The sequence below is a fragment of the Sciurus carolinensis genome, chromosome 1, assembly GCF_902686445.1.
Source record: "Sciurus carolinensis chromosome 1, mSciCar1.2, whole genome shotgun sequence".
Classification (NCBI taxonomy): Eukaryota; Metazoa; Chordata; class Mammalia; order Rodentia; family Sciuridae; genus Sciurus; species Sciurus carolinensis.
This window is the reverse complement of record NC_062213.1, coordinates 134,995,487-135,023,080: the sequence shown is the minus strand read 5'-3', so window position 1 is coordinate 135,023,080 and position 27,594 is coordinate 134,995,487. Positions and strand designations below refer to the sequence as shown.

The following is a 27,594-nucleotide window of genomic DNA, read 5'->3' as shown; positions in this document are numbered from 1 at the left end:
ATCCATTTACCACTAGCCTAGATAAAATGATAATAAACAAAATGTCAAAAAATGTATTCATGGGACCTTCCTCATTCCCACCTCCTCCCCTTCTCCTTTTTCATCATGCTGGTATATTAAAGAGTCATTGGAGCTGTGAAATTTAAACATTGGCGGAGGCTTTTGGTTTATTTAATTAATTATATTCTTACAGCTCTGTGTATATATATGATGTATTTTAATGACATATGCATATATGCATGTATAACAATTACACCCAAACCTGGTACCATCAGATAGAAGGTAAATCTCTCCCAGCTCCTGCTACTCAGGTTCCGGATCTGATGTAGCTAATAACCATGACTCCAGGATAAGGAAGCTGGATGGAGACATACTGGGGGAAAGGAAATTTTCCATTTTATGCTTATGGATGATTCCCGAAGGAATCTTTTGTTTCCAAGTATCTTTTGAGTCCTTTGGGTGAAAGGCAAATGCTGAGCAGTTCTATCTTGCACATAACTCCAATGGAGACACCTATAATACAAAACAGAGATCCCCTGAGGGCACCGTTATACATTTATTATAAAGCAAAGATTAAAACAATTTTATGGAAATTAAAGATAATATGGAACATTTGTCTCTCTCTCAGTCAAAGAGTAACATGAAGCAGTTCAACAAACAGCTCCAGGCATTCCACGCGGGATGATGGAATGGCTGGGTCTGAGGGGACAGGCAGGGCGACTGCAGACGGCAAGGTGTGGGTTTTTTTTACCAGGACGTCTTGCCGGTACTTGGCAACCGTGCTCTGGTGAAAAATGATATGCCTGCAAAATCAGCACAATGGGCAAGTGGAGGGGTACTTAGGTGGTTTGCCCTCCTGAAATCTTTCTCAGCAGGACAGGATGCAAATGGCAGGGTGGGGACTGGAAGGGGTTCTTGACAGAGAGCTTTTTTGCCTCTTTTTGGAGTGTGTGTGTGTGTGTGTGTGAGAGAGAGAGAGAGAGAGAGAGAGAGAGAAAGAGAGAGAGAGAAAGGTTTGTTCTATGTTCTATATTTTCTTGATTCACATGCTCACTGGAAAAAGAATGTCCAAAAGCCCTGAAAATTTCCAAAACCTCCAAGCTGGTAGCATTTCCATTTTATACATATAAAATGGAATTGCTACCCCCCCAAAATAAAATAAAATAAAAGTGGTTGTCAGAGGACAGTAAAACATCTGTGTTAAGTGAGAGATGTGCTCAACTTTATTTGCACCCAGGGGTCTGATTTGACCTCTAGTGCACCAAATTTATGGTAAAAGGAGGGCTTTTAAATTGGGTTTGTTTTATTTTGATCCTCTGTCTGGATATTTCTTTCATACCTCCCAGGCAGTAGCTCTCATGGGTAAGCTTATATTTTTGTTAATAAAAAAATGCAATTGGTGCTAATCTAGACTTCCATCATGGTCGTTCAAGCTTTCCAACGTTAATAACCACTCCCAAAGAAAGGATCATCAAAAGAGTTCAGGCGACGTGGTTTTGCGGTCAAGGCAGTGAGCCATATTCAGAAATGTCTGCTTTCTATTCCCTGGTCCACTGCTGGATAACTATGTGACATTTATAAGTTAATTGTTTCTAAGTCTTGGTTTCTTTAGCTGTAAAAGACTACTCTTTATTTACTTATCATGGGTCTGGGGATGACAGTGATTTATGGAGTGAACTAGTTAAGATATTGGGCTTTTGATCTGACTGACCTGGGCAGAGATCTTTCTTTACTACCCACTAGTTTCATAACTTAGGAGAACTTACCAACTATAACTCAGGTTTATAAATGCATTATATACCAGTTATTGTGAAGATTAACTGAGATAATGTATGTAAGTATGTTAAGACAGTGCCTGGCACATAGCACTAAATAAATGAACAGATTTTATAAATAATAATAATAGGTAAATGTTCTTAGGACTCTACACAAATAATTAACTAAAGAGGAAGCATTATCATACAATTATTATTCATAAATAATAGCAGCAACATTTATATACAGATTTTTATGAGCTCTACACAGCAATGAATTTTAATGCCAGATCGCAAGTCATATACTTCACCTTTCATTTCAAACTATATGACTTTATCATATAGTGGCATAATGTAGTACAGCCGCTTGAAACACCTCCAGTTTTAATTCTCCTCCTCCCCCATTGCCTAACTCTGTGCTCCCTAATGAAAAGTAAAGGTTAGTGGCAATCTGTTTGAGACTAAAGCCTCCTAGCCAGACCAGGCCAGGTTGGCAGTGTGGGGCTGAGGGAGGGATGCGGACAGGAAGGGAGACATGAGAAACTTATGAAACACACAGAAGGTGTCTGCTCGTTCATATTAAAAATACACTGGGGGAAATGCTCAGCACCAAAAATAGCAGAAGAAATATTTTCAAGCGCTTTTCATGTCTTCCTTTCACCCCTCCAATAGGAACCACGTTCCTCTGAATGGATGGATGTGTTTAGTACAGTTTACACAAAAGCTCTCTTGTTAGAATTCATTTTAAAAATAAAGGTAAAAGAGATTTCCTTTATAATCACAAAAAGACACAGAAGCCAGGGGTTTCTGGGTAATAACAAACATCAAGGGGCATTAAAGGGACAAGGCCTTCATTATTACCTAATAACATTCACCCTGGAGTGTCATTGCTTAATTATAGTTTTTTGAATATTTGGGCAATAAAGAAATTGGAATATGCTTTCATACGCATACTGATGTACAGCCAAACAATATCGTTGTTTCTTATCTGTTAATGAGGTTGAGACCTGTGCCTTTAAAGGGATCACAAATAAATTCTTGGGTATATTTTGCCTTTTAAATATTTTTGAATATATGAATTCATCAGGATTTAGGGATTAGGTAACTGCTGTCTACACAAAAAAATCTGCAAAATTTTTCATTACTTTTTTATTAGTTGGCAGCAAATACTCTAACTGTGAACTTTTATGAAGCTATAAACATAAAGGACCTTCTGATATGGGTCTGATGATAATTCTAAATTTCCTCTTTGCAGCTGTGGTTGATCCCCTCTATTTGGTACAGTCTATTTTTTTGTGACTTAACAGAAGAAAGTTGGCTCACTACTGTATTGCCTTCAAGCAGTTTCTCGGGAAGTTCTTGAATTAAATCCACATGGAAACCCAATTCCCCTCTCCACCTTTCCCTTAAGGTGGTTATAAAATGTCAGTAGAAAGCAAAGCTGTTTATTTTACTTAGGGTTGGATTCTGTTAGTAAATGAGTTTCTGGTGGGGCTTATGTGCAAACCACATCTTTCAATCAGTTTCTTTACATTACTAAATGTATATTAAATTGTGCCATAAATATTAATTTAAAATTCAGAAGTTCAGATTTCACCTAAATCCATGAGCATAAGTAGAGAGACAACCTGTTTAACGAGTTCTAGATTCACATTCTAGCTCTGCTAGTAGAGCATTGCTCAACTTCTGTTAGAAGAGAAAACAACTGTGCTTTCTTCCTGATGGGCACACTTGCCACCTGGCAGAGATCTGTGGCCTGGCTTTAATGTGACAGCTTGGAGATCTCTGCAAAGAGTGTGGCAATCCTACAGGGACAGCTCTCTTCTTGGAATCCAAGAGATGGTATGTGCTAAGGCAGGTCTTGGCTGCTGGGCCACGTCTAATGCATCTGGAGTTGGGCAGTTTTCAAATATGATGGAACAAAGCAGTGATCTCAGAGGTGTCAGAGTGTGGGGATACTGGGAGGCAGAATATGAGACACTATGGTTTCTCTGGGCTAGGCATTGGAGGCTCTTTCAAAACCAAACTGTGTTTCTAGGGTCTTCTGGCTCCCTGGGCCCTCAGTCTCTCCATCCACCTATCTCCAACTGTGTGCTTTGAAGAATATTGCAGAATGCACCACAGCAGACAAGCACTGGTGGGTGTGCAGCACAGCAGGAAGATAAAGACTTCCCCTGCCTCCTCCTTGTCATGCGACTTGCTTTAACTCTGGCAGCATCTTATCTTTTAATAGTTGCAGGTTTAAAGAGAAGTACGGTGGCATCAGCAAAAATTGCAGATTGGATAGTAGAAATCACCTTCTCTCCTTTCATCCTTTCCTTTTCCCTATAGACCTGGGTCTGTTGCTCCTACATAAAGCTGCAGAAGTGTAACATTTGTTTTGGGGCTTTGCGGAATGAATGTACACATTCTCTCGTTAAGGAGAGACAGGAATACCTTTGGAACCTGTATTTATGTCTTGCTTAAGTTTCAAAAGTGAGATACTTGAGGCTGAAACAGAGTATTCAACTTCTCCATCTTTTCTATTGGGAGAACCCATTTTATTTTGTGATAAAGTCTCATGATCATCCACATATGTGTTTTAAAATCTATTTTATTAGTCATATCCATTTCTATAATCTTCAAATATAAAAAAAAGGTATTAAAAGTATCAGTGAAAAATGCAATGTTATTTGAGGTAACCCTTGGCTTTGGCTTGACTTATATCTAGTATTAACTCTACTGCTTCTCAGGAGCTTGGAACCCACTTATTTAACCAAATGAAGATGGGTTCTGAAGTGATTTGCTCCATCTTATATGCAGCAATATTAACTGAATGGGTCTATTAGGTGTCATTTGAGCTCTAGCTGCTAATATCTTCCATGCTTAAAGCATGGCCTGCTTGGATTATAACATACCCCCTACCTGACAACAGATGTGTAATAGACATAGCTATTTGGATAGTTCTACAACTTTTGTATCATTAGTTTATGGGTTTCTGATGTTTCTTCCATTAATGATATTCCTCCATTCTGAAAAATAAAATTCTTTCAAGAACGAAGGAATAGGGTTAAAACTTTAAGAAGTAAGGTGGAAAATAGGTTATGCATAGTGGTAAAGTTTTCCTTCTTTTTCTTTTATGTAAATGCTTCAAGACTTATGTCTGAATGATAGATTTGACTCAAACAGTCAGAATCTATAACATCTAGGGAAAAGGAGTAGAAGGTAGTGGTTAAGAGAATGGGCTTTGAAATCACATGTGAGTTTAAATAAATATTTCAATACTTTACCAGCTATATGAATTTGGTCAGGTAACTCAAACTCTCTCCAAGTCTTGGTTTTATCACCCCTAAAGGAGCAATAATATTTATACTTATAAGTTAGTGATTATTAAATAATAAAATTATGTAAAGGCTTAGCACAATTGATGGTGCATAATAGTACTCTAAATTTGTAGTAACACTTGTAAGTATCTTGTGACAGGCTGCAAGAAAGAGGTTCAGGGGAATGCTATTTAAGAGTTTAATTCCTTTCGGGTATTTCTGTATAAAATTGGTTGGCTCCACCCTCACTGTGCAGGTTCTCTGTGTGAGTCAGGCTAAGTGCTCACATGTTCTATATAGGACATGGGGGCAAGGGAAGCATGCCACAGCTATAGATGATTGATCTGGATAATGACTGTCACTGAGGGAACAGAGAGCACTGTGGGGATGGTGGAGACACTGAGAGGAACATGGGAGAAGAAAAAACAAACCAAGAGACAATGAACGAAGGGAGTTTCCCAGCAAAAAATATTGGTGAACAACTAAGAGATATTTAGGGACCTAGTGAGAGGTTCAAATTCCTGTATCAGAGTGTAAGACTGAAAAGGCCTGTAAGCCTGAGGATCTGTGACTGAGCTAATACGTGAAGCCTCCTGGGTCTGAAGTGTCATTGGGAATTGGGGCAAAGAAAGCATGCCTTATGTTTAGGCCTCCTGTTTTTACAGAGTTCTGGCATTACTGCTTAATAAAAATGATTTCACTGCTCATGATAAGTAATATTTACTGGACTTTTTCCATATGCCATGCTTGTCAGTGTCCATTAGCTTATTTAATCTTCATGACATCTCTGGGAAGCAGGTAATATTGTGTTATTGCCATTTAACAGATGTGAAGAGGGAGATTATGTGACTTGTTCAAGGTAATTCAGAGAGCAAATGGCAGAGTTTAGACAAACCCAGATCTACTCTGTGTGACTACCCAGGCTGTATGTGACACTATTCCTAATGCTGTCTTTCATTCAGAATATGATGTAACAGGGCAATCTTGAAGGTGTTTAATGCAGAGGCTCCAGTTCTTCATTTCTACTCTGTAACTCCACTCTAAATCCTCTAAACTTTCCATTTAAATGAGCAAGTAAAACCTTGTGTCTTAGCTTAATATCTTCAATCAGAAGAGGGCTACTTGGATTCTCAATCTTCCAGTGTACATTTCACAAAAAAAGCAATTCATGTCTATAAACATGTTTCAGATGTAGCAATAGTTAAATCAAGATTACCACCAAAGATCCTACTTAAAATAAATTAATGTCAATCAAGTATCTTTAAATAATGTTTAGACTTTGCTAGTTTAAACCAGAGTCACTTCAAAAGTGTGGAATCCTGTATTATTTGAAAGGGAGAAGTAACAATTCTTAACACTGAGAGCCAGCATCACAAATGGAGAGACTTACCTTTATCTAAACAGGTTTGATCCATCAAAATAAACAGTATTCAGTTCATTACCACGCAGGTAAACTTGCTCTTGAGTAAAATAATCTGCCTTTCCAAATCCTCGAGTTAGGGTGGCTTATTACACATGAAAACTTGCTTCAGATCTCAGGAATCTGGTTGAAGTTTGTAAGTGTTAAAAAAAAAATGTTACACAGTCAAAGCTAAAGGCTGCTATAGATGTTAGAGGCTACATCGACAGATTCATTTTCTGGAAAATTGATCAGGGGAATAGAAGCCCCTGTCATTTTCCAATGAGATAGGAAGAATCTAGAACTAGAAATCAATGTCTTGGCTGGCCGGCTCCATGCTCATATCACCATTACCAGGATGAGGATCACTGTTGGTGTTTGATTTGACAACAAGCCTTTTAAAACAAGACTTTTTTGCATTGTTGAACTCTGAGAGCAGTATGCTCTTTGCCTGCTCCTCTCCTATACTTTCTCTCCTGTAAGGTCTTCCTCTTCTGTCTGTCATTTTGCATCTGCCTGGCTCCCGCTCCCTCTCCTGTCATGGCTCACGTACTCATTCTTTACACGTGTGTCATCTGTTCCTCAAACTTCACAGGATTTCTTTTCTCCAAAAATTCTGCAGAGTATTATTTTCCCATTAGAGCAGGACACCAGGACACTGAAAATGGGTTAGTGTTCCAAGATTCCATAAACAGCCCGAGTGATTGCTCAGATTTAAACGACCTCACACATAATTTTAGCAAATGGAGATGCATTAAATGGTTCCAACAGGTGTATGATTATAAAAAGAATGTCAGATTTTTGTGAAAATTAATGCTAGAATATAGGTTCTACTATTACTACTTAGCAGTAAATGGTTCAAGTGGTATAATAATATAGCAGACTCACAGAGCCAATTAATCCATTAGAGGAAAATTCCATTTATTTAAAAAAAATAAAGTGAGTTTTAGCTTAAAGAGGAACTTCAGACAACAATCATAAATGGAATTCTTCTCAGTAAGTTACATACTGTTTTGTAGATAATTTAAAATCCAGTTATGGAAGGCCAAGAAGGATATCAAGAAAGTATACATGCTTTTTTAAATAAAATGTTCCTTTTGGGGGGCTACTAAAACTTTATGTCACTGACACTAATTATTTTGGCATCTTATTGGCAGTCACAATTGGACAAAATGTGGAAGTATGTAAGTGCAAAACAAGTTCTTGGCTACATTTCTTCATCCCTACATACTTCAGGGTTTTATTTATGGTGAAATTGAAGCTAGATGTCAAATTCGGGCCCCTCAGAACAAAATCTTAATAATTAACTGGCAAAACTGAACATGATCGCTTTTGACACACCTACACTGGTAATTATTGCTTTGAGGCCATTTACTAATGAAATTAATGTATTCATTGCCCTAACAAATTAGCATAACTCATACATAATGCCCCACATTTCAAGACCTCGCTAGAAAAACAACACTTAATACTGCAGAATGAAATGGCAAGGGCATTGCATGGAGACAGTCTTTGCTGAATTACTACGTGTTAAAAACCACAATAGCTAAGTGTTCGTTACAATGCAAAATGTAAACACAATGTGGGTATTAAAGCCATTAATAGTGTAGTCAAGGGTGTACAATTGATGATTATCTTTGCACTTCAAATAAGCAGATATTACAATAGCAGTAACCATGGAATCTAATTAACTGACTACTTCTAGAGCTACAAAGTATGAAAGAAATGCTCTGAAGACAGCCTCTTCTTCCCCACCACAATGACAAAGAATATTGTGGAGGTGTTGGCACTTCTGTGCATTCCTTCCTAAATGAACTCAAAGGCGCCCTCATTAAATAGTGCCCCTACCCTGTCCCAGCAGTGAGAGGGTTAAAAAACAGAGGGTAAACAGTTTCCGAATTTACCTGTTATGCAAGACAAAAAATGTGAAAACTATCCTTGTCCAAATTTAATGTATCACTGTAAGGATGTGATTTTGCTTTTATGCTCTGTGAGCTTTTCACTGCAAATGACAAAGAGTAACAGTAAGTCCAGTAGTAAGAAGACAAAGGAAAAAAGAAAAAGGAAAGAAACTAACTCTGAAGTATTTTGTATTTTCTTTGATCAATTTGTAACCTAAAGACATCTTCTCAAGCATCAGAGTACAGTAAAAGGTGGTAGTGGAATTTTCAATACCTCTGTCCTAGACCCACTTTAAGAGAATTGTGCTCTTAAATAATCACATGCTTGATTGTGATTGTGCTTAACACAGGTGTGCTTCACACACACACACGCACACACACACACACACACACACACACACATAGCAGTCAGAAATTACTGGGCAGTTGAGAGTTGGTTTGACTTCTGCTTGTTGAAACAATGATGTGTAGTTTAAATGGTATCCTTCCATTCACAAATGTTGGCCTCCAACCAGTACCTAGAACCATGTATTTCCTCAATATTCAGGGCAAAGGTAACTGGGTGAACTCAGGATTGATTACAACTGGAGGCCTAAATCTTCATGGGTGGAGGTAAGCTGGGCAGTCACATAGTCCAGCTTTCTCACTTTGTAATAGGTAAATAAACATTTTACATATTTAAACAAGTTGTCCAAGACATGATAGTAGGTTTCATCTGCAGAATCCTCTGGCTTTTCTGACCTTAATCCCAGAGCTCCTTTCATCATGTTGATGAGAGAGTGAAAGGACAAGTGCCAGGGGAATAAATTATAGGTGTAACCCTTGCTTTAAGTAATGGGAAGAATAGCTGAGAAGGTATCTGAGAACTAGGGACTTGGTGCTTTCACTAAAACATCCTAAAAGTATGTTTTCAAATAATGCTAAGCTTGAAATGCCATAAATCTGGAAATATATTCAAGCCCTTCTTCTGTAAAGAATGTACCCCTTAGAAACCCAGACTCCAACTTTGACTTCTGTGTCTCCTCTTATCCTAAGAGGGCAGAAACACATTCTCTCATCAAGTATACACAGAGTTGATGAGGGAGCAAAGGAAGTTTGAGGAAGGGAAAATCCCATTTAGTCATTTGTTCACTGTCTACTCAAAGCAAAGGTGAATTTCAAGTACATTGACTTCACATGTACACATGTACTTCTCTCTCTCTCTTTCTCTCTCTCTCTCACACACACATTTATATTTGAATATATACAGAATTTTATGAGATAGGCTTTATTAATATTGTTCTCATTTTAATCCCCTGAGTTCAGATAATCTTAATAGTATTAATAATAGCAATAATGATAATGATAATAAGAAAACTTAATATTTGTATGTCTCCCATGTGATAAGTCCTACTCTACATGTTTCATTTAGTTTTTATCTTCACAACAATTTGTTAACTAGGTATTATTATTCCCACTATACAAAGGAGAAAATTAAGGGACAGAGAGGGTAAGTAACTAACTGGAGGGCACGAATCTGGTCAGTGGAGAAGCTGTGAACCCCGTTAACTTGCCCTGCAGCTCACACTTCTAACGATAATATTCACCCCAAACTGATTTGCCCAGATAATTGACAGTAGAGCAAAGAGTTGAAGGCAAGCTCTGTCTGGCCTCAAGGATCCGGTCTTGCCTCCACCTGGAGGTCCATTTCTTGTCTTTCCCCAGGGTTGACTCCTCGGTTTGCAGTCTGGGCTGGCTGGGTCCTCTCAGGGAGGCCTTGCAGCACCCAATCTCTGCATGTTGCCCACACAGTCACCATCACACTGACTTACCTCCTTTACAGCATTTATGACCTTATATATGTATGTTAGTTACATTTCCTTGTTTGCTAATGGTTTGTTGTCTGACTCCTCAACTTGAAGCTCCATGAAGACCAGAACTAAGTCCATTTTCTTCATCAATGTCCATCAGGGCCTCTCTCAATGCTTTGCAGAGAGCAGATGTTGGAAGTCCTGCTGAGTGAAAGGATAAATGAGTGCTCTGTGCTCAAATTGCAGCTCTAACTGCTTCACCCTGTGCTCAAATTGCATTATGGCATTAGTTAAAACAAACAGAAATAAACAAAAAACCTACTGCTTGGCCAGGCACCATGGGGCATTCCTGTAATCCCAGCAGCTCGGGAGGCTGAGGCAGGAGGATTGCAAGTTCAAAGCCAGCCTCAGCAAAAGTGAGGCACTAAGTAACTCAGAGAGACCCTGTCTCTAAATAAAAAACAAAATAGGGCTGGGGATGTGGCTCGGTGATTGAGTGCCCTGAGTTCATCCCTAGTACCCACCCCCCCGAAAAAAAAACCAAAACAAAAACACTCTTGCTTGCTTCAGTGTTGCAGGTTTTACTTAAGCATTGTGACTTCACCCAAGTTTTATTATCTGAATCTTTATGGGAAGAAAGATACTAAAGATATGATTCCATCCCTCTCATAGGTATTCTTGTTGATTTTTGTTTGCTTCTGTGTGGTGTTTGTTTTTGCCTGGACTTTCAAAAAAGTTGCATTTTAGACTTGTCTAACAGCATATAGCACAATGATGCTGGACTCTTGGGTTGACCATCAGAGGGAGGAGCTAGCACGTGGAAATTTGCTAACGAAGAACCTGAAAAATTGATTATATTTTCCTTAATTTCCAGGACAATGATGATTGATCATTTGAAAAACATGTGCTGGTTTTCTCTTTAGAGTTCATGTGTCTGAACTACACTGAGAAAAAATACCTTCAGGTTCCATACAGGTCTGGATAGATGTGAACATAAAACCTATGGAGAGCTTCTTTATTGTGTTTGTTGCTCCCTTTAGTTTGGGGCAGTGGCAGTGGGGAGAGGGAGGGCGTGGCAGATGAGGTGTCTGTGGCCAAAAGTCTTTCCTTAAATCATACCTGAATTAAGAGTATTGGGACTGCAGAAAGGGTACAGGAAAGAAGAAAGCAAGTATACTATAGGGTAGGTTAGCAAAGCTACTTTGGTTATTTAAATAAAGAAACAAAAAATCCCAGGCACTGTGGCACATGCCTGTAATCCCAGCAGCTCAGGAGGCTGAAGCAGGAGAATCACAAGTTCAAAACCAGCCTCAGCAAGTTAGTGAGACTCTAAGCAACTTAGTGAGATTCCAACTCAAAATAAAAATAAATAAATAAATAAATAAATAAATAAATAAATAAAAAGGTCTGTGAATGTGGCTCAGTGGTTAAGTGTCCTTGAGTTCAATCCCTAGTACCAAGAAAGAAAGAAAGAAAAAATGTTGGGGTTGGGATGTAACTCAGTGGTAGAGTGCTTGCATAAGGTCATTGATTTAATCCCTATCATGTGCAAACACACACAAATTAAACATTAGTTTAAATATTAGCTTAATTTATCATTTATAGGAACTAAATACTGGGGAACTCTTTTATCTCAAGAATGTCCTTCTTAACCCTCCCTGCTACGTATTAAGCACTTCCTTGCCAAGCGCTACTAAGTATTAGACATATCCTTACTGATTAAGTCTTCAGTCCAGTAATTCTTATGATCTGCATTTTATGGACTTGTAAATTGAGGCATGCAGAGTTAAGGAACTGGGCTAGGGCACTCAACAATTAAATACCAGATCTTGGATTCAAATTCCAGTCTGCCTACCATCAAAATCCTCACCTCCCAGGTTCCCACACTTTTTGGTGGAAGATATTTCCCCAAGAATCTCAGACAGAGTGAGTTTTTAATTAAGAAAGCTCCCCATTTTGAAAGCTGGATTGAAGCTAGCAGGGGAATAAACTTTCTCCCTCTAGCCAAACATGGCTCATGACAGTCCAGTTGGACAGAGAGAAGTATAGAGCCGTAGAAAGAGTGCTTTGCAAGTGTTTGTTTAAAATCATGATGAGGGAGAAAAAACAATTTGAGAAAGAAACATAATTTTATAGACTTTATAAAATAGCTCAGAAATTGAAAGGGAGGGAAAACCTGTTATTATATGTTTGTCCAAACCCAAAGAATGTACCACATCAAGAGTGAACCCTAGGCAAATTGCAGACTTGCAGTGATCATGATGTGTCAGTATAGGTCCATCAATCGTAACTCATGCAGAGAGCTCTGGAAGGGGACATTGATAATGGGGACAATATGTATATGTGGGGCAGGGGATATATAGGGAATCTCTGTACCTCTGCTGAATTTTATGATAAATCTAAAACTGTTTCAAAATAAATACAGTCTTTAAAAGCAAACCAAAAAAAAACAACAAAAACCCAACTGAACAAAAAAACAAAAACCCACATACAAACAAACAAACAAACAAAAAACCACCCCAAAAGCACAAGTCCCTATTAGGTTATTTGAATCTATCTACTGTGGTTCAAATAATGACTCAAAATAAAATGCCAAAGAATAACAGTCCAATGTGACACAACTACCCTATAAAGTGGGTGGGTGGTGGGCCTGTCCACTGGCCCTTATGTACTTATGAAGGGGTGAGGAGGTGGATATTGTTTCCATGAGGGCACATATGTAGATATAAGGTACGTCAGTACACTTTAATATGTGGTGTCTCTGGGCCATGTGGCAATACTGCTAAATATTCTTGACACGAAAACCGTTCCTAGGATATAGACTTCTACCATTAAGGCTCTGGAACAGATGATCTCTGAGAAGAATTCCCTGATGGCCTCTTCCTCAAACGCTCTTAGGTTCTACATCTGAATGTTTGCACAGTGAGGAAGGGTAATGAGGAAAGTCAAGACTGGGGAGGAGCCTTCGAAGGTCAGCACCACTCAACCCGACAGCCAGGTGTGGTGGACTTGGAGGTTTTCCCAGCCTCCCTGGAGGTTGGCAATGAGGTTGCAGTGCTCTGAACTGGGCGGTTGGAATTGGCTGTATTCACTGAGTACTCGTGGATTTCTCTGTCCTGGATTCCTGCTTGCAGCTGTGGCTGAAAATCTGGTTCTCCCAGGGATGCCATGGTCTTTTTAGGCCAGAGGCTGAAGGCATGCCACATTGTAAGGGTCAAGCACTAAGAACCCAGGGACTGGTGAAACTTAGGAGAAACATTATTAAGAGGCAATCTGTCTTCCTCTGGTGACATTCTGGCAGGAGTACAGGGCGGCTGAGTATGATCACCGAGGGTTAGGGCTGGGACAGCTAGTGTGGGCAGTGCACCTCCCCTTGCAACTGAAGGGTGAGCTGTCTGGAGAAGGAACTTTGGTTGACCCCAAAAAGCGACACATGCAGCTTGGCCTAGGACACCCGTGAGAACGTTCTCTGTTATGTTTATAAACTTTACAAAGTTATACTCACAGTTATATAACCCCTATGTGGTGTCATAGTTAATGAAGTGCTGGAAGTTAGAAAAATAACGATGATGTTGTTTTGCCCATGTTAGGCTTTTCCATATAAGGGTTAAAGTCAGTGCTAATTTGCTGATGTGACACAGGATGCAATCTCTCAGGCACCAGCCACAGGTCAAGTCAATCTTCTATCTTAGGAATCCCATAGCCATCAAATTAATATACAACCATAGGAAAGTCATTTCAAAGAAAGAAATGCAAATGAGTGACTGAAATTTGCAGCCTAATCCAAAAGCAGAACAAGATCATCTCATAAAAACAGCTATAATAATAATAATTTGTTGACTCAATAGTTTATACTTGTTTTTATTTTTCATGCATCAATCTGTAATACCAAATGCTATTTTGAAAAATGCCACCATTCCTTCTCCCCCTCCCACAGCTGCCACACACGTGCCTGTTTAGAAGGAACTCATCAACCCTTTTTGATAGCTCACGAATTCTTACCTTTTTAATACAATAGCAAATAAATGAAAATAAAATAAAACTTGAGTGCTTCTCCTCTGTATATTTGTCTTCTACCACACCACTGCACATACATACGATGGTTAAGGGTTGCTTTGAACATGGTAGGTGCTCAAAATTTTGGTGAAGTCAATGCAAAAAAAAAAAAAAAAAAAAAATCAGTGTAACCATTTGCTGATAAAACATCACTCTTTCACCTGAAGTAGAATCTGGATGTGCAAGTCAATATTTAACTAAAAACAAACAGTTGTGTTAAACCTAATGAATTGTATCTACAAATGTCATAATGTTTCTCTCTTAAGAGATCCCAGAGGCACTTGGGTGGCCAAAGAAATACTCAGGTCAGTGATCTATTTGGAGAACTATAAAAATCTTAGTGTCAGTTGGATGAATAAAACATTATATAAAGTAATGAATGACTGTAGCCATATCTTTGCATTAAAAACATTCATCTCATAAACATGTTGGGAGGAAAACGGTATGATTGTGATATTTAAGTATATTCAAGACAACAATATGTTCATTTCTTGAGTTTTCTCCAAGGTCAAACTACTCACCAAAATCATTTGCTGGGGGTACTTAAAATATTTAAATGATAATATTTAAAATATTTATATTTTAAATGATAATATTTAAAATATTTACAGAGATCGTAGTTGAAGAATTCTGATCTTTTTAACTGGATTCTACTTGATACTTTTTAGTTCCAAGCAAATTCCCCAAAACAGAAAAAGTGAACTAACTTTTTTTTTTTAAATGATACATATAAGACTGGTTACAAGATGAATAAAACTCATAAAAAGAAAATAAAACAACCAAATATCAAATTGAACAAGATAAGAATTATGATGTTATTTCACCTTTTATCATCTTAGATATGAAAATTTAAAAATCCTCCAATTTTCCTTTGAAAGAAAAATAAGCATATAAAATGTCAACAAGGCTTCTCTTAAATTTTTAACAGACTCATAAAAAAGTAAACTGCAAAAAAACTTGAGAAACATTTTGCATATGATTACCATAAAGTTGTTTCACTTCCGGAAAACTCAGAATAGTACTGCACATGTTCTATGCAGTATAGCATAGGAGAGAGTGCCAACAAAAGGAACTGCACATTTCAGAGTTCTTCTATCAAAAATACTGCTTTATGTCATTACCACTGAGTTTCTCCTTGAGCCATACGTTTTATGGAACACACCACTGCCCTGAAAGAGCATTTTCCATAACACTGGTGTCCAATGCCCTCTAAAGGTGTATGTCTTGTTAACTTTTCGGATGTGCTGGGACAGTGGACAGTCCATTACTTTTCTGTATGAGGATGGAACAGTGCTCACACCAAAAGAAACAACATGATTTCATCCCGGTACAAACGCAGAGTCAGTTAAGAGGGAACAGAGTCAAGTTCAAATCCAGTGTAAGAGGTTGGAAACTGGGAGCATATCTATCTTTTCCCAGAAATCTTCAAAGACCTGGTATTTTATTTAACTTACTTCTCAAAATCTTTTCAGGAAAAATCTATTTCTACTCTTCTCAGTAGAATGGTGGATAAATAGAGGCAAATTATAAGTTTAAAAGCAAAATCAGAAAAAAAAATCCTTTTACCTCTGAGAAACACTTCAACCACATGAAATACCCTCACTATGAACATTTAAATATTTTTTCTTACAAATATTTTGGCTGTTTTGTGCCATTTAAATGTAAATGTCTCAAATGTTGACCAGGCATTTTGTAAATCCCATATAATTCTCCATGGCCTTAATAAATGTTAAATATGATTAATCTGATTAGGAAATTCTTATGCTTAAGAATAATTATTACAGTTGTTTCATATGTGAGCAATTATTCACTTCTGAAAGTCCAACACAGGGTTATTTCATTGTTGTGAAACCCAGGAAACCTGGATTTTGCTTAGGAAGACCCTGGCCCTGCCACCTGCTCAGGCTGTGCTGACAGCCTGTCACTTACCATAAGCTGCATCAGACACACCACAGTCCCTTGGATGCCACAACTGGATGAGATTGGCTCTATAGTCAGTGCTGAGTGGAGCTGGTGAGAGGAATGAAACTCTGCTTTCAGCTATGGAAACATCCAACTAAAAAGTATAAGAAAATGTTAAACCTGAGAAATAACATCTTTTAATAGAAATTATAGCTATAGAAAAGACATGGAAGTCAAGGACAGAAAAGCATATTCTTTGGTATAACAGGCAAGAGGCAGAAGTGGCCGAGTGTGACTGTGACTGGCCCTGTAAGCTGGCTAACAATGACCCCAAGTATTCACAGTGTAGGAACAATGTTCACAGATACAGCACATTAGCCACACCAGACCTACAGCCGATTACTTATTCAGAGTAATGCCTTTCACATGTGAACTTGTGGGTTATAAATCATTTGTTTCCCATTAATTGAGCTCATCTTTGAACGAATCATGGCAACAACAGCTGTGTTTCTTACCTCAGAGGTATGACTCTTCATCTTGGTCTCTCTGCTTGGAGGTCTATTAGAAGAATTTGTTTTCAGTTAGAAAACTACTTTAAAAATTATATGGACCAGAAAAATAAATATGACACACATTAGTTTCCCCCATGCATGCAGAAGAAAAAAATAACGGCTAAAAGGTTAATGAAAAGTGCACACTGCTATTTTAAAATCTGGTTTGTATTTGACAATTGGCATCATCTTTGCATTTATGTTTGTCATTTTCAGAAACAATCTTCAGGAGTCTTCTAGTCAACAAGGCATAAAAAGGTAATCCTTGAAAATGCCTTGGATGATGAGTTCACAGTGGCACTCAGACTAGGGATCCCTCTTCCAACCCTCAGAAATACTCAAGGCTCATGGTGTCCCACCATTATCCGGAAAAGAATCTACATATTATGCAACTGGCTTTTTCTAGAAGTAGCCATGAGGTTAAAGAGGCAAATTAGTGTGTTCCAGGAGCATGACCTCCAAAAATAAAGCCAAGGGCATTTGAGGGAGGAATATGAAGGAATTTTTTCATTCTAACAATCATCTTTGAGTGACACCTCGAGGCAAGGGGGGAAAAGGAAGCAGCCATTTTGAGATGGAGCTGGATAAAGTGCACCTCAAAACTAAGCTACACAAAGGAGGCTGAAATTAATTCAGGTTAACTATAAACATTTGCAATAATTAGAGGATATAAAGATGAACTTTAATATTGCAAACCATTGTAAATCTTGAAAAGTACCTATTTTTCTTATAGATATCTTCAAGTCATAATTGCTTTCATGATTCACATTTCTGATGATCTTTGAGAATGAAAATTTATTTAGTGAATGGTATTTTTGTTTGAATATCACCATTAATTATTTAATAATGGCTTTTAAATAGCCTAATTAAAAATTTGGGGTGAATCAACTGTATTTTTTACCTTCTTAACATTGGTACACATGCATGCTACATGCATACCTGAACAAATGAACAAATAAGTTATTCTAGAATATTTTAATTACCTTGGGGACCTTCTAAAGTGCCCCATTAGAAAAGATGACTCCAGTGAAATTTGCTAATATTAATTGCCTGAGTTCTCCTGACTTTATGCCCACAGTCTTCCATTATGATTATTTGTGTAAAAGACTGGTTGCCACAGAAAACCAGGAGCTCTTGGAAGGCCTATCGCAGAAGGTCTCCAACAGTTTTTAGACATAAATCACAGAAACAGCAATTAATAACATGTGATAAATGAATATAGATAACTTTTTCTTCTTCTAAAGACTACCAGATCAGTCTCATAATTTCCTGAAGTGTTCTTTAGTTTCTGGATTGTGAACTGCAGGTTTTAAAATTAGTAGAAGCCAAAATAATGTAGTCCAAAAGAGAGGGCTGGTATAACTAAAATCATCATTCTACATGGGTGGCACTTTCACCCCACATCAAGACTCTCTGATAATTTATCTTTTAGTTATGTTTCTATTAAAAAAAAATGGAACCTAAGTGTCCCCAAATGAGGGAACTTTTAAATGGATTAAGATGTGCTCATATAATTAAAAATTGCATACAAATTTAAAATGTTCTTTTGAGGAATTTTTAATAACTTGGGGAAAAGTTTATGTTATGCTTTGCAGAAGAAAAAAACAGCAGAATGTGGAATTGAATATAAAGCTCTATTGCAATTTTGTCATAAAGAAGAAAAAGAAGAGAGGGGAGAGAAAGACATAATTGGAATGTCTCTGTAGAAACATTTAAAAGGGTGAGTATTATCCTTTATATACTTCTGTAGTTTCTAAAATTTATATAACAAGCATACAATTTTATAATTGAAAAGTTACAAAAAAGTGGAGGCGAGGGTGGATCTGAAATGACACAGAAAGCCAAAGGAAAGAAAATCTGCTTTTCATTAGGGAAACTCCAGAGGAGCTAAGATAGCAAATGTCAGGACCATAGCAGAAAAGATATAACAAATGAATTGAAAAGAGTAAAAAACTTTTTAGCTCCCTCTTTCAAAGTTACCACCAAACATCCTCAAATCTAAGAGGCACGTTTCAGCATTCACATGAAAATACTCTGAAATTGAATGTCCTAAATTTTTCTTTTCTCTTCATCCAAGAGCTGTTAGTAAACCTTACAATCACTCCTTACGAGAAACACAGTTCTCAGTTCTCTCTTTGTGTATCTGACATCTTCCTTCTTTCTCTCCCTCCTTTCCTTTCTCCTCCCTCCCTCCTTCTTTCTTGCCTTTCTTTCTTCTTTTTAACATTAAATGCCTTCTATGCACTTGGTTCTGTGCTTGGGACAAGTGGTATGCTGTACATGCCACACAGTCCTTCTTTAAAGGAGCACAGTCTAGTAAGGGAGAAGACACCTTTAGGAAGAGGCTGTTTCAAACAGGTCTGAGGAACACTGTGATGGGCACAGGTGGATGTGGGGTGCTGTGGGGATATGAAGGAGGGCACAAATGCCGACAAGACTTCCCTGAGCGACACATGAGGAGAGATGAGTAGAAATGAGCCAGACGAGAGAGATCAGGTCCCAGAAGGGTAAGCATATATTTAAAAAAAAAAAAAAAAAAACAGTCTGGGTCGAGAGGAATGTGCAGGGAGGCAGAGGAGAGACAGGCAGAAATACAAAGACAGGTGTGGGAAACATAGAGATGCAAAGAGTGGTAGAGTCACAGCAGAGGACCCCAGATGCCAGTTAAGGGGAAATGGAAGTAGCTGAAACAGACTGGGCTATAGATTTAAACTGTAGAATGCCAAGGGCTGGGACTGACAAGGGAAATTAAGACCAGATTATGGTAATGACTTTTGGTCTTCTGTGCTACATTAAGAATTTTGAGCTGAATCATGAAGGATCAAGGTGCAGAGCAAGAGTTTTAAGCATGATGTAGTTTGGTTTTAGGAATATTACATTGAACTTGTGCAGAGAGTGAATTATTTTACATTCCTAAATGTCATGCATCTCTTTCAATTTGTCCCTTTGTTTCCACCCCAGGGAACCCTCCTCAGTCTTCCAGGCTCCTCCAATCTTCCTTCTTCTCGTTGGAATTAGTCATTTCTGTAATATCTTAGATACTTATTATAAGATGAAATGTGGCCTTGCTTTACTTTCCCTGTGTCATGGTTGCCCGCCTGCCTTGGTGACAGCATGGACTTAGGGCTCAGGCAGGACAGACTACATCCCTGTTCTACCACACACGCTATGCTCAAAGCTCATGAATTATTAAAACATAAAATATTTCCTCCTCAGTTCTGGTCTCTTATGGTTTCTGTGAGCACTGGATGGAAGACTTTCCCAGGAGCTTGTCCCGTGGCGGTGCCCAGTGCTCAGGGTACTCCTTTCCTCCTGTACTTGGTTTGGCTCCACGGCATCTGGTAAAATGTCTGCATGCAATAATTACTAAAGGAATGATTATTAAGTAAATGAAAGTATGTCTAATGAACATTAAAATCTACCAACTCAGATATTTGTCTTTCATTAATTTTGGACAAATGTTTATCTGATCTCCTTGAATTTTTTCAACAAATGATGCTCCTCCCAGGTCCTCTTTCAGGATTTAACTGTCCTGCCACTGTGAGTGCTGCCAGCAGAAAGCCTTCAGCTACAGCCCTCTGAAGTCACCTGTGTTATGGGTGTTCCCCACACCCAGGCCATGCCCACCCACCTTCGTCCAATGACTGATCCATGCAGAGTAAAAGGGGGATTTTCCACCTGATGTCCCCAGTTCCAGAGCTCCCAGTGCTGGGCTGAGGCCTTCTCTGATACTGCATTGTAGCCCACGTCTCCTCTACCCCATGCTGTCTCCTTCCCTTCATTTCCAAAGTGCTAATTTTTATGAAGTTTGCACATGTCTCCATCTCAGAAATGGACCTTTTGGGAAAATATACCTGTGATACCTCTGAAGTCAGATTTTCAAAATCTACCTTTTCCTTTACAACAATGTCTTTCGAAAGCCTTAGAATGAGCATCTGTAAGTGATGGGCCATGTTTATTAAGCCTCCTGGAGTGCAAGAAACAGGATTCTGAATGTTTCATGGTGTGCTCCTGTGAAACAGCAATCTTTCAGTGCCTCTCCCTACTTCCCAGTTCCTCAGGGAAGAATAAAACTTTCCGAGTCAGAGTTGGAGAAAGGCAGATTCCAAGGGAACCATTTTCTCCTATATTTTAAAATAGTATAATTTATATTATGAAATTATAAACAACATAAATTAGTAATTCAATCCCAGCATTCCAATTTAATGAACTAGAGATTTCATTGCATTATTGTTCTGTTCCACTGGACCAATCTTTTGGTATATGAATAGAAAGTTCTTCTTTATTAATAAGTAAATACATAAAAAAATTAAAGGTACCTCTTTGCAATTATGTTGATGTCTCCTAGGAGTGCAAATTCAATAATTTAAAATAGTTCTTTTTTTTAGCATATCCACAACCACAGTAGATAAGTGAGTGAAATTTGTGTCTTTTTAGTTTAAACTCCCTTTAAGTGCAGTGCAGCAAAGCAATTGTTCCCCAGTGGTGCAAGAGAAGCACTTACTGGGAAAATTGTTATTGGATTACAGTTCTGGCTGCATGAAGTGTAAATAAAGGGCATTTCTGACATCCAATGAGTGACCAATAATCAGGACAGGTAACACCTATGAGAAGATTCAAGTTCAATGTGAGGTTTCTTGTCTACCTAAAACAAAAGTGGCATAGAATTTTGGTTCTTGTTCATTCATTACCATCCCATAATACTTCATCCACTGCAATTTGGGATACACGACAGATGCAAAATCCTATTACAGATATTTAAAATCTCTGCAGACCTAGTAAAGGCATTTCCCTAAATGCTTATCCTTACCCACACTTCATGATCTCTTTAAGAGCTCTTATTTATCCTTAGAGAATGTGGTCCATGCAGGGTCTATTACTGCTATGTGCAAAATTGGCATTTCTTAAATGCTTTCTTTAATTTTCGGCTTGAACGGTCACACCTGTTGTAGTCTGTGGCCTTCCTGTTTTCTCTCACCAGTTCTTGTTCATGCTCTGATGTTTCTCCCTACAGAGAACAGCCTACAGAGGACAGGAGTTTTCAAGAGGACAAGGCTCGTGAGGGCAAAGGTCCTGTCAGTCTTGTTCACAGCTATATCCCCAACACCCAGCCCAGTTTGTGACCTCTGACTAGTGCAAAACACTTGTCTAGTGACTAATTAGATGAATCCATTAATGAAGATCAGACTTTTGCCATCATTCCCTTGGCTAACTAGTACTTCTCTCTTCTAAACTGGGTTTATGAAAATAAACTTACAGCAGACTTTTAAATCTCACAGTCCATGGGCCCTCCACATCTCTTACCCCTTGAGGAATTTTGTCATGAATCAGAAGTAAAATTTTGGTGATTTGATGAACTTTATGGCTTTCAACATTTATGTATGATATAAATATTTATATAAAGGTGACAAAGAACTTCTAGGTTCAGTAATGTGAGAAAGTAGGTATCCTATCTTGTCATTAAAGGGTCTATTTAAATTTATGTAAAATTTTAAAAACACTTGTCTGAATAGGAAAGATGAAGATACAGGAAGTGTGCAGGGACTAAACATGAGTGAAAGCAGGAATTTGGAGTGGAAAAATCTGTGAAACCGAAGACTAAAGTAAGCAAACAAACAAATTTAAAATAACTGAGAGGCAACTGCTATTCTTTGGGGATCTTTAGTTCAGTGTTGATGAATCTGAGGACAAAGAAAGGAGGCAAATCTTAGAGACGATTTGCTTTGGGGATTCTGACAGGAGTGTACCCCATAAAACCTACTCATATGCTGTTTACAAGAAAAATATCTAAAATATAAGACTGAGACATGCCTAAATTCAAAGGATGAAAAACGGAAACTAACCAAAAAATTGTTAATATATTGTAATAATTAAGCAGTTCAAAATAAACTTAAATATTAAAAGCATTACTGGAGATTAAAAGAACCATTAGGTAGTTCTGTGAGATTTGACTATGTCCAGAGGATGTGAAATTCCAGTGTGTGCTCACTAACACAGTCTAGAATACACAGTCTCCGACGACCCATAATTCAACTTACAAGTCATATAAGTTACAAGTGTAGAAATTATACTTTGAGTTTTGAAGTTTGATTTTTTTCCCCAGGATAGTGATATGTGGTATAATACTGTCTTATAATGCAGGGCAGCTTCTCAATAGCTACAGAAGTATTTGATAATATTCAAATTTTGTTCATGAAAACATTTTATTCATAAAAAATGTCCTTAGCGATATAAAAAGGGAATTTTCAAAAACTGATGAAATATTTGCCAAAGAATGGTATTCCAATTATGATAACTTCAAGGTAAACATAAAAAAAATTTCCTTTTTTAGAGAAAAGTTGATGAGATGCCAGCCATCAACACTTGTATTCATAAACATAGTTGCTGTTTTCATCAGTTCAATAAAACCAAAAAAGTAAATAAGTAAATAAATAAATAAATAAAATAGAAATAAGATCTTAAAAGAAGAAAGTAAATATTTGTAATAGACTATGACATAACTAGCACAAAGGTCTACCAGAAATATTCCCAGGAAATTATTGGGACACACTATAAACATTAAAAACAGGATTTACTAAAATGTCAGATATTTAAAAAGCTAGTTACATTACTCCATAACAATAACAGTTACAAATTTAAAACTTAAAAAAGATATTATAATAAAAATACAAAGTATAAATATATTCAGTCATAAACCTAACAGAAGATATTCAGGGCCACATGGAAAATAATTTTTTTATGTTTATTTAAAGACATTAATGAAGAGCAAAAACTTTCAGGGGTATATACTACACTCAAAGATAGGAATACTCAATTTCATAAAGATGTAAATCCTTTCCAATTTGATCTATACATAGGTTGTAATGCCAACCAATTTCCATGACTAGTTTTTTTTTTCTTCACGTATAGGGGATGGGTATAGTGATTCCAAAGTTTGTATGGCAAATAAGAGAACAAAATCAGTCTGAGAGGTTTCTAAAGAAGTTGAAGGGATTAGCATTATCATATAACAAGACTTATTAGAGATAACATAATAGATAATGTGGTATTGATAAGAAATAGACAAATAGAACAATGAATTCAATAGAGAACCCAGATGTGGATCCAAGCACATAGGACATTTACATACCAAACAACAGTGATTTAAACCAGAAAGAAAAGCATGGACAATTCAGTAAATTAGGATGAGACTAATAATTCTAGATATGCAAAAATTCAACCTCATAAAATACAGTTCACAATGGACTTAAAGACTTAAATATGAAAAGCAAAATGAAAATATAAAAGAACATTTTCATGACCTTAAAACATGAAAAGTCTTCTTAAATTATACCTTAAAAGGTGGATACATTTCACTTTATTAAAATGTACAAACCTTCATCAAGAGCTAGCATAAGGAGAATAAAAAGGCAGGTCACCATGAGGATAAGATATGTGTAATATATGTAAAAGTCAACAGGAATATAGCCAAAATATTTAAAAAGCATATCAATAAAAAGGTAGATTACTCAGTATTAAAACGAGTGAAAAAGTTGACAAGTATTTTATTTGAGGAAACATGCATAACCCTTAAAGTATATATGACATCCTTAGCATCATTAATGATAATAAAGCCACCATATAATATCATTTACTGTATAGCAGATTTTTAAATGAAATAAAAACATGATAATATTGAATATCATCAGGGACATGGACAGATAATAAGAACTTATACATACTGTCAGTAGGAATATAAATTGGTACAACTTTGTAAAATAATTTGGTAATATCTTGAAAAAAATTCAACTCCTAGGCAGTGTTTCTTGAAGTGTGGTCTCAGAACCTTTTCAAGAGATTCAGGAGCTCTTCTTATTTCCAATTACATATTTGAGAGATCAGATATTTTTCAACTACTTCACACAAAACAACAAACCCAACAGACTGAATACAGAGAGATACAAGGAGTTAGTTGTTTAAAGTCACATATTTAAAAAGATCTATAAAAATTTTAAATCATGTTACTCTTTTCATTACTTTATTTTCTTTGAAAAAATTGGTTGTTTTTCATAACATTGTTACTGAGTTTAACATATGTCTTAGCTCAGGTTACTATAACTAAAATACTATTAACTTAAACAACTGAGTTTTATTTCTCACAGTTCTGGAGGCTGCTAAGTCCAAGATAGAGAAGTTGGCATATCAAGGCCCTGGGTAAGTCCCTCTGCCTGGTTTGCAAATGCTGTATCCTCACCCCATGGAAAGAAAGAGATCAGTTCTTTTCACCCATTCTTGTAAGGGCACTGGTCCCATCCAAGAGGGCTCCACCCTCACAATCTCATTACCTTCCTAGTACCATGCCATTGGGGATTAGAGTTTCAACATATACATTTGGTGGAAAACATAAACATTCAATCCATAGCAAGATAAAATAGGATTATTCGTTTTTACATAAACTAATAAGCATTTAAACTTTTCTGAGTTTTAATTTCTGAAACCATCAAATTTTATAGATATAATATACAATAAGCAAACACTCCACATAATAAACAAAAGCTCTTTGTTGTCCCAAATAACTATCAAGAGTTAAAAGGGGTCATGAGACCAGAAAGTGTGAGGATTGCTGCACTAAAAATTTTTGCAAGTTATAAATTAGGAGATTTACACAAGAATTATCATAGTCACTTGTCTGCAATAGAAAACAAAACAATCAAATAAAACACTAGACAGGCCCCCAATATCCCCTGACAAGGGAACAAAAAACCTGGTACTGACCCACTAGAATACTATATAATGGGGATATTATATTATGTACAGCATATAGTATATGTTATATAATATTTAATAAATGCCATATTAATCATAATAGGGATATGAATACATGAATTTATCTATAGGCATTACCATGAATGTACTTCAGAAATATAACATTAGATGATAAAAAGCAAATTATACACATAGACTGAATTTCTGCATCCAAACTGTAACAGTTCACCTATAATATATTGCTTAGGAAGAAATAGGTATGTGACAATCCTATAAAGAAAGATTGGCAAATACAAAACATAAAATCTGGGATAGTAATTACTTGTGGGAACAGAGGAGTGCAGAAGAGTTTCCTGATTGTTCTGTTCCTTAAGCTGTGTGGAGGATTCTGTGGTTTCTTTTCTCTCTCACTCTCTCTCTCTCTCTCTTCCCTCCCTCCCTCTCTCCTTCCTTCCTTCCTTTCTTTTTTCTTTTCTTTCTCTTTCTTTCTTTCTTTCTTTCTTTCTTTCTTTCTTTCTTTCTTTCTTTCTTTCTTTCTTCTTTCTTTCTACTTTCTCATTAAGAACACTTAAAATCTCCTCACTTGGCAATTTTCAAGTATACAACACATTGTAATTAACTACTTTTAGTTTTAAAATCTTACCCATGTATTTTAAATTTTCTTCTCTGGGTAATAGTTAATTGAAAACATTTTAAATTATAGACAGGACATTTGAATTTAGAAGCAGGGACAAGAAAGAGAGAAAAGAAAAGGAAGGGCCAAGGAAAGAAGGAACTATTTCCTGACCTTTAATGGAGGCTAAATAAATCTATCAAATGAGCCTCCTCCAATGTTAACCAACTTTTCTGTGCTGAGGGAAGATAACCTTTTGGGAAAAGATATCACCTGTTTAGCCCTATACTTTCTAAAATGCTATGAAAACACCTATTTTAAAACTCTTTCAGATAAAGAGACACATTAGCCATGAAAGCGACGCTGAGCGGATTTCTCTCTAGGATGGGTCCAACACCATACGCAATTTATAGAGCTGCACAGGTTATCAGGATCAGAAGAGATGGTCTCAAAAAATGCTCAGAGCTTTCATTTGAAACCTTGGAGTCTATTTCCCAGGACAACCTACATGCTTCCTGCCCATTCCCTCAGGTTCTGAGATGAGGCAAACACCTCAGCCTTTTGCAGTGAGCCCCCAAACGTTAATTCCTGCAGAGAGGTGCCCTCAAGGGGGCATGTGGGACAGAGACAAGTGCAGAGCCTGGCTGCAGGACCCTTAATGACTTCCTAATTGGAACAAGTGAATGTTTTCACTACTCTACATAGCTGCTTTGTACTCTCAATAATTATATAATTAGCAACTTTGGCACCTATTTTGCCACTGTTTAATTGTGTAGCTAAATATAATTGGAAAAACAAAGAAATACACCTAGGAAAAGGGAAATGGGAAAATAGGGGAAAAAAAGTTCTTAAAAATTGTACTATTTGCACTTATGTTTGTGCCAGCAACTATAGCTAACATTATCAACTCTGAGGACTAGCCGAGCTTCAAATGCACACTTCCTGTTACAATGTCATCGTTTTGTGTATTAGGAATAAAAGGTTTAGAGAAATGCTGGGTCCCTTCAGAGTCTGTGAAATGTCAGCAGTGTCAGCTCACTCTCTAATCTGCTTTTCCAAATATCTGACCTACCTGTGGCACAGTGATTTATTGAAACTTTAATGTGACCGACTGACCAACCTCAAAATTAACTGCGTCTTGTGGGTTTACCATGAAGTGTTGGGAATCTTTTTTCTAACCCTTTTGAAAGTGGGTGTCTGAAGCTTTTGATTTTCATGTTTTAAGCTTCCCTTCCCCTGGGGGAGAATGGAAAGGTTCTTGCTTGGTAAAACAAACTCATTGAAAAGAGAAAGAAGAGAGACTTGGGCTGACCATAGAGGTTGCTCCCTGCTCCAGGAGTGAAGAGTTGTTGGCCCTTTGATGGGCCATGGGTACATGGATCATAGACGCACAGAGGCTGTGGGCATTCATGAGGTCTCCAACTACAGAGTGCGTGTTGTGAGCAAAGAATTTGACCAGTCTTGCACTGATGTGGGTATCACATATCTCAACAGTGATGGACCAAAAACAAGAGGATAAAAAACTTTTCCACAAAACTTTTCCATAATTACTTGGACTGCATAAACTCCAGGATTGTTATT

General features: G+C 37.3%; 1 long non-coding RNA gene across 2 annotated transcripts; it reads right to left on the bottom strand.

Moving 5' to 3' along the window:
• Window positions 1–245: 245 nt before the first annotated feature.
• On the bottom strand, window positions 246–14,222 carry LOC124962792 (uncharacterized). Of its 2 annotated transcripts, XR_007104595.1 has the most exons (5): window positions 14,149–14,222; window positions 10,168–10,347; window positions 8,360–8,457; window positions 6,447–6,599; window positions 246–513 (listed from the first exon to the last, which is right to left on the bottom strand). It is a non-coding gene; the product is annotated as an uncharacterized LOC124962792 (long non-coding RNA). The 2 variants fall into 2 exon arrangements; XR_007104597.1 differs by lacking the exon at window positions 8,360–8,457.
• Window positions 14,223–27,594: the final 13,372 nt, after the last annotated feature.